Source organism: Stenella coeruleoalba, assembly GCF_951394435.1.
Source record: "Stenella coeruleoalba genome assembly, chromosome: 11".
NCBI classification, from domain to species: Eukaryota; Metazoa; Chordata; class Mammalia; order Artiodactyla; family Delphinidae; genus Stenella; species Stenella coeruleoalba.
This window is the reverse complement of record NC_137157.1, coordinates 5,238,053-5,250,524: the sequence shown is the minus strand read 5'-3', so window position 1 is coordinate 5,250,524 and position 12,472 is coordinate 5,238,053. Positions and strand designations below refer to the sequence as shown.

Sequence of the window (12,472 nt, the reverse complement as noted above, 5' to 3'; positions counted from 1 at the left end):
ATTTCCCTCCAGCACTGGAGCCCTCCCCTTCCCCCCCCCTCCCCCGCACTCAGGACTTCCCCAAATGTCCAGCCCCTGGTTGAACTCCCTCTGGAACTCAATGCACCACAGCCCCCGGGGAGTCTGTTCCCTCTGGGAGACAATTCAGACTGGAAAGCGGAGAGGGGGGATCTGCACTGCTGCCCCCCTACCCTCCTCCCCAGTCCCCCTTGCTCAGGCCCCATACTGAACAAGCTTATTTTTTTATTTGTTTTGAACAAGCTTACTTTAAAACAATCAGCATTTGGCCCCAGTGGTGAAAGACCCCTTCAGGAGTTGTGTCGGCAGGAAAAGAAAACATCCTTGGAGGGGAGGCCCTGCTTCCTGGCTCTCAGACCTGGTTCCTGGCCCCAGGGATGGTGGGGGGCTACATCCAGGTCTTGGGGTCGCAGCTCTGGTTCCAATCCCACCTCCACCACTAACAAACTGGTGGCCATGAGCTGGTCGCTTCATTCAAAGCCTCTGTTCCTCCCTCCCTCTCTTCCATCCATCATTCAGGCAGGAAACCTACTAGGTGCCAGTCCCAGCTCTAGGCCCTGAGGATACAGGAGTGAACCAGACACACCCGGTCCTTGGCATGGAGACGCCTTGGTCTGCCTTTTTGGTACGTCCATGTCTGAGGCCCCTGCAGACTGCTGGCTCCCCGAGGCTGCAGCCGGGGAGGACGTCCCTCCGAGACCCCTGGGTGCCCAGCCCAGCACTGGGCAGGGGGTAGGAGGGGGCCAGGGCAGTGGCGGAGCGGGCGGTGAGGGGGTGAAAGGCCCCGGCCACGGCCTCGGACAGTCTACGAATAAACTCCAGCTCATCGCTCTTCCCAACTGAGATAGAAAATAGCTTTCACACTATATTTTCTGATTTTTTTTTTTCACTTCACTGCTTCTAAATTGATCCAGAACAGATTGTCCAATTGTTTAAATTTCAGGGGAAAAGTCTCCTAATCTTTCCCTAGTCCTGCCCAGAATTCTGCCTGGCCCCAGCCCTCCCCCAGAGACCCCACTCCTCGGCCAGACCCCAGCTGGATGTCCGGGGCTGACCTGGACTTGCCCGCTGGCCTATGGACTTGTAGGTGATGGACAGGGGCTCACCCGGGATAGGCGGGTCTGCATTCCCAGATGGCGCTCATGCCTGGACCCACTGGAAAGAAAGGCTTTGTTTTCCCAGGAAGGACCAAACTTGCCCAGCACTGTAAGGCACTGGAGCCACACAGGAGCCTGGTGGCCCAGGTGGAATGAGAGGCTGCCGCCTGCCTCCTCTTCTATCAGGAAAGTACTCTGGGTGCCTGGATGAGCCACACAATATAAGCAACTGTGAAGTGCTGTCATTATTCCTATTGACTATGGCAGCAGGGCAAACAGGTGTCATCTTGGGTGCCTACAGGATCGACTGGTTGGGACTGCCTGGGGGGCTGGGCCGAGGCACATCCTGACTCCATGCTGTGATGGATCGATTAGCAATGTCTGCCCTAGGCACAGCAGTGGCTGGTGGTGGTACACAAGCCACATATCTGCCATCCTGCATCTACAGAGTCAAGTCCAAACTCCTTAACTAGCCAGAGTCCTTGGAGATCAAGCCACTGCCGACTTCTACAGCCTCACCTCCACAGCTTTCCACAAATACCATGGGACAGCCATGCTATCCAGAAGTTTCTCAAACCTCTTCCTCTGGGCTCCATAGGCATTGTTTCCTCTACCTCAAGATCACCCCAGCCCTTGCCTATCGGCCTGGTCGACTCATCCTCCATTTCCTTGGGTACCACCTCCTCTGACAAGTCCTCCTTGATGTCTGGCCCCTTTTCCCCAGGGAGAGTCCCTGCCCTGTCCTCCTGTTCTCACCCACATCGGTGCGATCCCTTACATGGGACTTGGACCCGGGCAGAAGAACCTTCCTGCGGACTTGGAGCCCCACCAGGGCAAGCCCTGGGTGCAGTCTTTGGAGGGAACGATCACATGACACATACCCAGGCTAATGGCTTGCCCACTCCTGTCTGACAGCCAGCCCCTTTGGAGGAGGCCACAGGCGGCAGCAGAAACCAGACTCCAGATGTTAAGGACCCCACTGCCCTCGAGCTCCAGGCCCAGACAACGCTGGGGCAGCCTCAGTGCAGACCCTCACTGGCTCCTGCCAGGCCCCGCCCGTTCTTAGGGGCTCGCTACCCCATGTCTCTCTCCGCCAAAGAGAAGGAATTCAAATAACAGTGACAAATGAGTGGGGACGCATGGAGGGCTCCCTCCTGGAGCGCTTTGCCTCCGTGACCCTCACCTGGACGCGTTGCAGGAGGGTCTGCTGTGGACCCACGTTGCAGAGGAGGAAACTGAGGCAGAGAGGACGGAGGTGGCTGGGCAACGCCACCCACATGTGAAGGGGTGGGCACAGGAGTGTGGTGACCCGTACCCCCACGCATGCGCCCCTCCTGACCACTGAGGGCACTCTGCCTTCCCCCCACCCCACGTGAGAAGATCCAAGTCCTGGCTTTGCTACTTAGCAGCTGTGTGCCCCTGGGGAAGCCATAGCCCTGCTCTGAGCCTTGGGTGGGACAGCAATCCATCCTTGCTCAGGTATGTTCTGAGAATTAAAGCAGGCAGTGTTTGTAAAGCACCCAGGAAAGGGCTCGGTGTAGACGGGAGGAGTTCTCAGCAGCTCAGGGCTCTGGGGACCCTTGGGCCCAGCACCCCATCCCTGGGGCCGTTCCGTGGCCTCAGCAGATTGGAGGTGCCCTCCGCCCTCACTCCTTCCCCGACTCCGTGCCTGGAGCCCCCTTGGGAAGGAATCAGATGGCCCACAGGCTGGTGGTCCACACTGCCTGCACCATGCCCGTCCCCAGCTCCAGAACCTCCCTGCAACCTGCCGTCTGCCGCGTGGAGCCCAAACACCTCCTCTGACTTCCCGTGCACCTTTACAGATCACAAACCACGCTCAGTGCGTGGTCTTTGCACATCACCGTCCCCCCAGAGGAAGACAGCCTTCTCCCGTATTATGGAGGAAGAAAGAGAGGTTCAGATAAGCCCTGGAACTTCCCTGCCCTGAAGGGGAGGAGGTCACAGTCTGAATGCAGCTCCTTCTTGCACCAAAACCGCACTGTCAGGGACACCAAGCAACCTGGGGCCCCAGACTCGGGTCACCATCCCTGGTGCCTGGAAGTGGGGGAGAAGCTCATGCAGAGAAGAGAGATCATATCTGGCTAAAAACTCACTCCATCTCATGGCTCATGGCCCTCAAAGAGAAGCCTCTGCCCCCGTCCCTGGGCGCCTTCCAGAGCTTCCCCGAACTTAGGCTTTTGAAGTTTCCTGACAGCCATCACTCACTCACTCACTCATTCATTTACTTACCCATCCATCCATCCACCCATCTATCCATCAGTCCATCCCTTCATTCACAGACCTGTCTGAAGCATGCCTGAGCTAGAAGCTGGCTACAGAGCTAAACCAGGAACAAGGTGGTCTCTACCCTTTGAGGACAGAGAAAAACTCCACTGCTTCTGTGCCCACTGGGTGTTTCTGTTATTAAATGTGGTGATAATGCTAACAGTATTATTTACTGAGCACTTACTATGTGCCAGGCTGTACACCAAACACGTTCCTTGAATCAACTCTTTTAATTCCTGCAAGAACCCTGCGAGGTAAGTGCTATCCCCATTTTTAGAGGAAGAAACTGAGGCTCAGAGAGGTCACATAACTTGCCTAAGGTCACACAGCTATTAGCGGTGGAAACTGGGATTCAAATCCTGACAGCCCCTTTCAGAACTCAGGGATAAGATAATAAATAATGGTTATCACTGTAATTGATCCAGGGGCCTGGCATGTCACAGTCCTTACCTTTAGTCCTCAAAATCACCCTTGTAAGTTATTATTATTATTATCAGCTTTCTCAAGCGGATTTAAAAAATTAGGATACTGAGGCTCAGAGAGTGAGATAAGCAGCCCAGCACCGGCCACAGGTAGGGGGTGGAGCTGGTGTGTGAAAACAGGCAGGTGAGATCCAGAGCTGGCTCCCTTGCCGCCCTGCTCTGTGGTTGCCATGGCACTGGGCAGGCACCAGAGCGGTCTAACGGTTCACTTGATTCATGTCCTCACTCAGTCCACAGGCAGTCTTGGAATCCCCTGCGCGGGGGATTCCCAGATGATCGGGTCTGGTTCCTGCCGGGCTGCTTCCCCGAAGGGCTGGGGCAATGCTGGCAGAGTAACAGTTAACAAGGTGAGACTACAAAGAGCTGACCTGTCTTTGAATAGACACGATGCACTAAGGAAGCTGCAAATTCCTCTTACCCGGTTCGTGCAATAAGCCGTTTCCCAGATGAGGAAACTGAGGCTCACAGGTTATGTAACTCGACCAGGGTCACAGAGTTAGGAACAAGCAGAGGGGAGACATGTCCAGGGTGGATCCGAGGCTGCTCCCCCACGATCTGCGCCAGGAGCTTCCCTGCAGCTCTGCTTCTCGCCCTGACGATGGGCCTCAGCTCAGAGGCTCTGCTCATTCTCCAAAGGCCTCATGGTCCCAGGGATCAGATTCCGAATATGATGCCATATTCCCGACCTGCTCCCGGAACAATCTAAACAGAGCCCTTCAGAAGCAAGCCCATGGGAGGGCGTGCCGTACTCCCACTGAGCTGAAGGCTGGACTCCGCTGGCCAGGCCTCCGGGGCTCGGGGAGGATGCCAGGCTTCCCGCAAATGGGTAGAGGCTCCATCCCCCGATTTTCTGGATGCAGAGACCGAGCCCGGCAGCTCTGGCATGGACATTCTGGGACCCCTGTCCGGAAACCCAGCCTGGGCTGTAGCCGAGAAGGAGAAGCAGGGCTCAGGTGGAGGGAGAAAGGGGATCTTCCAGACTTTGGTATTACTGTCTGTAATTCTTTGATTTAATTTTTAGAATTTCCCTTTAGCAGCTTACGATACTGATACTTGCTCTGCTGTCCCCAGAGAGCCCATCTGACCCAGAGCCTTGGGCTTCAGAGCTCTGGCTGGGACCCCGGCCACCTGCTTCCCCTCTCTGGGCTGTTCTCCTTAGGGAAAGGGAGACTTGGAGGTTGGCCTTGGGGTTGCCTGAGGGTGCTGGAAGATAATGGACAAGAAAGGGCTTTGTAATAAAGGAACTGCAAACTTTAAAATCTGAAGATGCCCTTGGGAGGCCATGCCTGTCTGAGACCCACTGAAGACTTTCCTCAGGCTGCTCCTCTGCCTGAATGCCCTCTTGTCCACTTCTGCCTGGCACACTCCTATCTACGCTTCAAGACTCAAACCTAAAGTTACCTCCTCCAGGAAGCCCTCCCTGACCTGACCTCAGGCAGGGTGGGACCTTGCAGATGACTGTTTTTCTTCTGTTCTCCTGCCCCCAACAAATACACCGCAAAACCCACCAGGGCAGGGTCCTGTTTTAATTGTCTCTTGTCCCCGGAGCCTGGCACTATGTCTGGCACAGGGTGGGTGCCCCGGAAATGTGGAATGAGCCAACGCTTAAATGCGTTTTCTGTTGGTCTATAAATCCAGCTGCACATGGACGATTCTCCCGACAAAGGCAAGGAACTCAAAGTGAAAGCGAATCACCATCGGTTCGGTAACCTGCTCAGGGAGCCGCGGAGGAAATTATGGCGCCGGATTACGGAAGGAATTGGCCTTTATTTTTCATTTGTGCCAATAGCTAAGAAAGTGGCACTTTATTTTCAGCCCATCGTGTGCCGAGGAGCTTCAGACCTGGCACAGGAGACAAACTTTCCCAGCCCCACTTCCCAATGCAAATCTCGCAGCCTCAGCGAAGCGGACGTCTCCGCCCTCCGCCGGGCATTTCTCAGACGCTTGCCAGGAAGGAATAATCAGATTATGTAGCTGGGTTTTAAAAGATCACGGTTTGTCTCATTTTCCAGGGAAGTGTGAACCAAAAAAAAAAAAAAAACAGAAAAAAAAATGTTTGCCCCTCCCAGGGTTCTGTTAAGAGATTCCAGAACTTAATGCAGTGTTAAATTGGTGTAATTCGGGAAACTCATGCATTATTTCTTAATTTCTTAAAGGCGAGTTTGCACGCATCTGCTGGGGTAGGTGTGCATGCAGACAGATGGGCGGTGACGGGAGTGTGTGCCCCAGACAGGGGAGGAAGGGGGCAGCCTGTCCAAAATACGCCAAAAGGGAACGCTCCATTCATGTCTGATGGCCGGAAATACGGGACAGGAGGCATTTGCACTTCATCCCTCGACTTCTGCTTTTCCGCTTGGATGGTCAGGGAGGGAGAGATTCCGAAGCCTCTTCCTGATGGGAGAGCCTTGGGGTTTTCAGGGCAAATTTCACCATCCAAGGAGCTGTTTACACCCCTCCCCCACCCTGGGCAGCGGCTTCAGAGGCTCTGGCTGACACCCACCGGGTCTGCATCGTGTCATGAACATCCTTGGCCTTCGAGGACGCCCAGTTCACTGTGACCTTGAGCATATGCCACCAGCCCGCTCTGGGCCTCTGTGTCCCCAACCGTACATGGGTAAGCGGACAAGCTTCTAGCTCCCTATCAGGCCCCTAAGCAACAGCTCTTCGGGCTTCCCACCATCACGGCACAGCACAGCACAGGCGCCTCGGAGATGCTGGGGTCCTTGACTCTATCTGCCCCTCCCCCCAGCTACAGGATGTGGAGGGTGGAGGCCCTCACACCGAAGATTCTGCCAGCCCCTTTCCCACCACCACCTTCATGAAACCCACTAGACAGGCACCAAGTCTCTGCATTGCTGAACGGGAAAACCCAGGCTCAGAGGGCAAGGGCTTTGCTGGAGAGTGGTAACACCGGGATGCCCAGAGGAGGCCCTCCAGAAGATTCCCAACCCGCTCACAGCTAAGGGGGAAAAGGAAGGAGCAGCCCGTCACAAGTGGGCCAAGCTGGCGTGTGGGAGGGGGTACGCCAGCAGAGCCAGGGGTGCCGGGACAGCCACGGTCTCAGCTCAGAGTTATTTACTCACATAGTCAGTTGTCAAACAGATCCTGAGCCTTGGTCACGTCTAGGGGCGGGTTTGAGGGGTCTTGGGCTGTTCTTTACCTTTCTAGGGGGTCAACCATGGGCGTGTGTCAAGGAATGTGTGTGCTGGAGGAGGGAAGGCAGGGAAGGAAAAAAAGGGAGGGGGGAGGGGGGAGGAGGAGACAGGACCTCTTCCCTGCCAGTCCCTGTGCAGGGCGAGACCGACACCAACAGAGTGGGTGACATCCGGCATTCCCAGGAGAGCATGGCCCAGGGTGGGCAGGGCCCCTGGTCACCCTTCTCACTTTCACTGGCTCCAGACGTTCAGGACCCCACCTTACAGAAGACTGTTTAGGAAACAAGGCCCCGCAGTTCTTAGGGCTTGACTACTGCTTCAGTAACTTCTAGAAAGAGTGGCTGGGCTGGGAAAAGCCACTCTCGGAGAGCCGGAGATGGGCTCTGAGTTCATTCTAAGATCAATATGAATCTGTCGTGTGACTCAGCTGGGTCAAAGCTCAAGCAAGAGGCTGAATTTATAGAGGTAGAGCATCCCCAAGAAGGGAGGTGATATCTTTCATCTGAGCCTAACACGGGCCACGCTCTGGATCCGTCCAAAAGAGGAAAAACAGAACAATGAGTAGGATGTGGGATTCAGCAGACCCTGACCTGCAGCGGCTCACTGCACGGCGTCTGAAGAGCTACCATGGCTGCCATCAGGCACGGGCTGGGCTCCAGGTGGTGGAGTGCAGCGGTTAGGAGCGTGAGAGTAGCTGGCTCATTTCTAGCCTCTCTGAGCCTGTTTTCTCAGCCGTACAACAGGATCGATCACGGCCAGCTCACAGGGTTGGTGTGAGGACTAAATGGGATGATGGGGTTCAGTGCCTGCCCCGCACGGCGCCTGGCACGTAGCAGGCCTCTGGGCCTTTGTGGTCGAGTGCAATCCTATTGCCGTGCAGGTGCGTCCTTAGGCTCATGCAGTGAAGTCGTTTATCACAGACTCGGACGGTTAAAGCAGCCTGACCTGATGTCCACTCGCTACTTTCCCCTCCTAGCAACCAAGGGCCTGGCGGGGAGGCAGTCCTCTCCCCCCATGTGGCCGGAAGTGGGGAGCATCTGGCAAGGGCTGGGCCGATTGCCCCAGAGAGCTGGAAACCAGACTCTTCTTCTCCTTCTCGCAAACCTCCCTCTTTTCACCCCAATCACAGGCTCCACCCACGGGCCATGGACGTGTCCAAGTGCTGAACTTGACCATCCGCCCCTCCTCCCTGCCCCACCCCCACTATCTAACCCACACCCAGGCTGGGTGGTGGTGGTGCCCAGATCTCCTGCCCTAGCCCTCCTCCAGCTGCACCACCTTCCCCTGCTCACTCCGGCTGCAGCCCCTCCCGGCCCCACCACGCCCCCTCCAAGCCCCGCCCACCGGTCCACAAGATGCCTCCCTCCCTGCCCCCTGTGGGCCCCCATCTTTGCCCGTGGAGGGTCTCTGCCCGGAACACTGCTGCTCCTCTCTTCTTCTGGCTGCTTCAGGCCTGCCTTCCGGACCAGGCTCCCCCAGCCCCGAACCCACCTCAGGCTCTCTGGGAAGATGCTCCCCACCTGCACCCCTGCCACTCAGCTTCCCCCAGGCAGGGCTCCAGCCGCACTGGCTTGTCGGGGGCTGTTTCCTTAAAAGCTTTCAAGAGCAGAGCTGATGCCCTTCCGCAGCAGGCAGGGGGCTCGCCGAGTTGGCTGAAGAAGGGGAGTGAGTGAAAGAATGAATAAATGGAGGGATGGATGGGTGACTGGGACCGAGGGAGTGGCTCTCTTCCGGTCTCCTGATCTCCCGATCTCCCTCGGGACAGGCCTCACTCCCTTTCTCTTTCACTCACAAAGGTCTAAGCAGCACTCGCCCTGCCCCCACCCATCCTGTCCAATCCAGCTGCCCCGATAAGTTCCAGGCTGGGGGCCTGGGAGAGCGGGGGTGGGGGGCGCGCGCGCGCGCGCGCACGCACACACACACACACACACACACACACACACACACACACACCCCACATGGCTCCAAGCCAATCTGCTCCCCCAGCTTCCCCATCATACCTCCCAGATGCCTGAGACAGAGTCAAGAATTCAGTGTGATTGGTGACAGTAAAGAAACAGGCAGAAACCCCTCCCTGGGGCTTTCAGCTGGAGCCATGAGGCGCTGGGGCTGCCTAGCTGCAGCGAACTTTCTGGCCACCTCTTGCTTCTGCTCCACATTCAACCCCCAGCCAGGACAGGCACAGCCAACAGCCTCTCTGGGGAGATGGATTCGCGCAGGGAGGTGTCCCACCCTGAGCTGTCACAGGTCTAGGGGATGGTGGGGGACTGACCCCCAATCCCGGGCCACCCTGACCAGCATGGGTATTGTCCTGGCTGACACCAAGGACCAAGGCTGGGCTGCCTGTTTCCCCACCACCTTCAGACCACCTGACAGGTGAGGGAACAGGGGGTGACGGAGGAGCTCCCCTAAGCCTGGTCTGATCGCAACTTGCTGGCTCAACAGTATTTCAATCGCAGCCCGGAGTGAAATTCACAGGACGACCGTGACTCAAGACACCCTGGGGTCCAGGCCCTCATTCCACAGACTTGGAAACAGGCCCAGAGAAGGACAGGCATCTGCCTAGGGTCACACCGTCAGAACTCACAGAGCTTTCTTGGCGTGACCTCGCAGCAACCTTCAGAGGTGGGAATGGCGCCCATGCTACTTTACAGATGGGGAAACAGAGGCTCAGAGGGGTCAAGCGCCTTGCTCAAGGTCACACAGCTGGGGGAGAGAGGGCTGGAGGCCGCCGGCTGTGATTCCTGGTGCAAGGCACTTTCTGCTCTTCCCATCCCGGCCTGGGCTCCCTGGGCTCCCTTGGGCGGGAGGAGCCGTCACTAAGGCAAGGGATCAGAGAGGCCGAGAGAGGCAGGGGAGACACAAGAGGCCCACAGACACACTCCCACGGCAGATTATATAACTCCCCTGCCCAGCCCCACCGCCCCAGGGCTGCCACCCCGGCAACTGCACAGGGCACCAGACCCAGACAGACGGCCCTGACCCACCAGCCGGCATCAGTTCTCTCTAAAGAGATGACAGTTGGAGGCGACGGGACGCGCTGGCTTTTTTTCCTCCTTTCTGGTTTCCTCTGGCTGAGTAACAAATACTAATACTAACAATGATAATAATAATTAGAATAAATATAACCTGAAGACGCTTGGGGTCTCGTTGCCATGGCAACCGCTGGAGCTAAGGCACTTCGGAGGCCGCCGCCAGGCCGCCCGGCCCCAGGCGCGGGATCAATATTGATTCGGCCCCGGGAGGCGGCGGCGGCTCCCCTGGGGCCCCGCGGCGGCTGGGGAGCGAGGGGCAAGCACTTGGAGGCGTCTTCCTGGTAGCCTGCGCCGCCCAGCTGGGACCCCCGGAACCAGTCGGGTCCCCAGCGTGGCTCCGGAACCCTGCCCGGCGCGCGCGGAGCTCCCGGTTCGCTCAGCTCCAGGACTGGTCCTCGGACGCCGGTCCCCACCTCGGACGCGGATGCCGGTCCCAGCTGCCGCGTCCCTGCACGGTGCGCCCTGGACTGGTCCTCGGACCCGGGCCCGGTCCTCTCCAAGGTCCAGAGACCCCGACCTTGGCGAGCCCTGGGGCGGACCGCAATGCCAGGGCACCGGCTGCCCGACAAGGCTCCTGCCCCCAGAGTCTTCCCCGGGCGTACCCCGTCCCTTTCCACAGCACCCCTGACCCCCGATGCACCGAACTCACCTCTCCCAGCGGGCCCACCCCTCCCCGCCCCGGGCGCCCGCACACCTTCTCGGAAGCCGGGGCGCCGAAGACCCGCCCCCCACTGGCCGGGACCCTCCTCCGCCAGGAGCTCCGCCCCGACCCCTTTCCCCAACCCCTGCGCCCGGACCCTGGCCCGGCGCTCCCCTCCCCCGCGCGGTCCCCGCCCGGCCCGCCCGGGGAGCCGCTCACCTTGTGCCCGCCGCCCGCTCGCTCCTTGCTCCGCCGCCGGGAGCCGGCGCCCGCGGGGCTGAGCCGCCTACCGGGGCGCGGGGCCGCTCACGCCCCCGCGGTGCCCCAGCCGCCGCCGCAACAGTTGTCCCAGCTCCGGGGGCTGCGGGGCCGCGGGGACTCGGGGCTCCGGGGCCGGCGCCGGGAGAGCGCCCGCTCTTAGGCGCGCGGGGCGCGGGCTCGGGCTGGCGCTCCGGCTCGCGGACCGGCCGCCGGCCGCATGCCCCGCCGGCCGCCCCGCCAAGCGCCCGCCGCTACTGGGCGGCCCGCGCCGCCCGCCAGCCCGCCGGCCCCGAGCCCCGCGCCGCGCCCGCCGCCGCCGCCGCGCTCATGCTCGCCGGCCCCGCGCTCGCCGCCGCAGCCGCGGTGCCCACTTCACTCTTTGCCGCTCGCCGCTCGCCCTCTGCTGCCCCCTCTCCCGGCTCGCGGCGCCCGGCCGTCCTGCCCTCGCCGCCGCCGCGCCGCGCTCCCTCCCCAGCGCCCGCGGCGCCCTCCTCCCTCTCCCTCCCTCCCTCTCTCTTTCTCTTCTCTCCCTCTCCCTCTCTCTCTCGCCCTCCTCTTCTCATTTTTTTCTTTCGCAATCTCTTTCTCCCCTCTCGCGCGCTCTCTCCCCGTGTGTGTTGTCTTCGTTTTTTCCCTTTTGCAATCTCTTCCTTCCTTTCTTTTGTGCTCCACTCTCTTCTCACTTTCTTTCCTCCCCCCCACTCCTTTCCTTCCTTTCTACTTTTCCTTTCCTTTTCCCCTCTCCTCCCTCTTTTCCTCCTGTTCCTTCCCTTTCTGCTTTCTCTCCTCCTCCCGGCACCCCATCTCTGATTCTCTGTCTCCCCAGCCCCACCGCACGAGCTCACCTGCCTCCTCTCTGGCGGCTCCCCAGCCTTCGGCCAGGCCCGGCAGCTGGGAGGCGGGCTCCCCCAGCCCCTCCCTGCGGGAACACCAGACCCGCTCCAGCCTGGTGGCCGCTGTCCTGCCAGCCCCTCCTGCCGCCCCTCCCGCAGCCTGCCACTGGAGGGCCCCACCTGCAGTGCCCCTCCCCCTGCGGTGCTAAGCAAGACAGTCCTTCCAGCCAGCCCCCCCCCACCCCGCCACCGCGGGAGGTGGTCAAAGTCAGGGTCAGGCGGAGGTGGTCCATGGCAGGGTCAGACTTGGGCAGGAGAATCCTTCACATCAGACAAGGTCTTCTGTGCAGTTTTCAATGAGAAAACCCGACTTCCCCAGGCGGTGGTACCCCTCTCCTGCTCCGGGCCCCCTTCTCTCCACCTCTCCTCCCCAGCAGCCCACCCCCACCCCCATTTCACCCCTCACCTGCAGGACAACCCCGTGCTAGACTCACTGTGTGGCCTGGGGCCAGTGAGCCAACCTCACTAAGCCTCAGTTTCCCCACCTTCACCCCCACCTGTCCCTGGCCCAGTGACCTCTGGTGGTAAAGAAGTACATGTGGGGGGACATTGCAGCCTCTTCAAAGGCCCCGCAGAGGGAGGGGACGGCAATGAGGATGGTTTAT

The 12,472-nt window shown here is 59.4% G+C and overlaps 1 protein-coding gene across 3 annotated transcripts in view; it reads right to left on the bottom strand.

Annotated features, from left to right (window-relative positions):
- The window catches only part of SHISAL1 (shisa like 1), a 75,231-nt gene extending 64,286 nt beyond the window's left edge, over nt 1–10,945 (bottom strand). For all 3 annotated transcript variants that reach the window (XM_079936551.1, XM_079936552.1, XM_079936550.1), the window contains exon 1: nt 10,933–10,945. The gene's annotated coding sequence lies outside the window, so the exon portion shown is untranslated. The remainder of the gene's footprint in view (nt 1–10,932) is intronic.
- Nucleotides 10,946–12,472: the final 1,527 nt, after the last annotated feature.